Source organism: Episyrphus balteatus, chromosome 1, assembly GCF_945859705.1.
Source record: "Episyrphus balteatus chromosome 1, idEpiBalt1.1, whole genome shotgun sequence".
In the NCBI taxonomy this organism is placed as follows: Eukaryota; Metazoa; Arthropoda; class Insecta; order Diptera; family Syrphidae; genus Episyrphus; species Episyrphus balteatus.
Window position 1 is genome coordinate 54,380,498 of NC_079134.1, and position 2,024 is coordinate 54,382,521.

Consider the following 2,024-nt stretch of genomic DNA (forward strand, 5'->3'; position numbering starts at 1 on the left):
AATGAGTAAGCATTCAAACCAGCCATTACATGGTTTTGGAAAATAGGCTATCACAAACAATTTATTAAAGCACAAACGATTTTATTGATAAATTCGAAATATATAAACAATTTTAATCGAATGAAGTTAAACATTAGATAAGGTTTACCCATAACACTTTAGCGGGCATTCACAAGTAACGGAGAGGACATATTTAAGCTTAGTATCCAGTCTATTTGGCTGAAAAAGCAAACTTTTTTCTTGAAACTTGATGAGTCGTTAGAGCTCATCATAAAGTTGATGTCCAAGAAATTTGACGAAAAACTAAACAAACGTAACGAAAATATTCACTGGCAAAGACCATAAACAAAAAATACCAAGACTGGAAACTTTCGTACGTCTTTCCCCCCAAAACCCTGTTGTGTACAGTGTTGTCTGTGAATATATGTGAAAGCCACCACGTTGGTAAAGGACGTTAACACGCACACATTTATAGATTCACGACATTCACCACTCATCGGACACGAACACAACGATAAGTTCACGACATTCACCACACCTCGCAGCTTGTAGGCAAACGTCAGTTGACCGCCGAGTTTCCAGTCTTGGTATTTTTTGTTTATGGCAAAGACGATAACTGTCAAACTGGATAACAAGCGTAAATATATCCTCTCCGTTACTTTGGAATGGCCGTTAGATGAAAAATGGTAATCGCAGACTTATTTTGGTTAATAAATTAAAAATTCAAACTCCATTTCCCATCTTGGAAGTAGAAACAACTTTAGTTTATCCCTACAATCAATCTTGTATACATTGCAACATGTTGCTCACCTCAAAGTATAAAAACTCACCTCAGCATCATGAATCCTATGTATAGCTTCGCCTATAATGATAAACTAAATGAAAGTGTGGTGAAATTTAATTAGATATTCTTATTTTTCTCGAAAACTAAGTTGTCACAAACGATTTTACTAATATATTCAGGAGTCACAAACGATTTCTGATCGAATGAGTATAAAAAAGTCTATACTATTTCAGTTTTGAAAATTAAAATGGCTAACTGGTACTTTTTTTAATTTGTTAATAACTAAAAAACTAGAGAGTCACAAAACTTTTTATTGCTGCCACCTGCCACAAACAGTCACAAACGAATCACAAACGATTGGCATTAAAAAAAAATTCTGGGAGCAACTGAAAGTTTGAAGTTGAAAAATGAAAACTGGTTAAAATAAGTATTTAAATGGCCAATTAGAGACTTGGTAAACAAACTAAAAAAATGTCCGCGCTTTTCACTAAAAAACATTAAAAATATTAATTGTTTTTGACGTGACTACGTATACCTAAAGCTAGCATGACACTTGACACATTCTGTTATAAAAAAAATTATAACTTAAAAAAAAAGAGAGACAATTTGTTGAGTTTGCATTTAGCATATCAGTTCAATTTGGCATTTAAATGGCAAACAAAAATTATTTTGATCAGTGATTTAAAAGTTTTTTTGAGTTTGCATAATGTATTAACTAAATGTGGCCAAACAAAATTAAGAGAGGAATTTTCTTTTGATTTCACGGCATAAATACGGAGGTTAAATTGCAAATATTGAGTAAAAAAATATCGAAACGACTAAAAATTAAAAAAAAATTCATGAGAACACTATATAAATACAACTTAACTAAATATGTACGTACGTATTAGATACAATAATAAATGTTGAACTATGTTTGTTTTCAATAACATAAGTTTCGTCGTTATTGGTCCTGTTGTCCAATGTATCCTCTTCTCCCTTTTTAAGTAAAAATATTAATGTTAGATATAAGTTTAATTCATTTAAACAATCTAGGACAAGAGAATTTTATAAACGCTCTTTATAAAAAAAATAGCTCTTTCATTTAAACTTACATATAAAATTCCTTAAGGTACAATTCTTTTAATTATTTACTTACCTTTTTTGCACACGACAAAAAGTTCAATGAGGTTATCCCCCGTAGCGAAACATCCCTTTTTCTTGCTGAATACTCCCACTCATTGTCGTATTTACTCGAAAA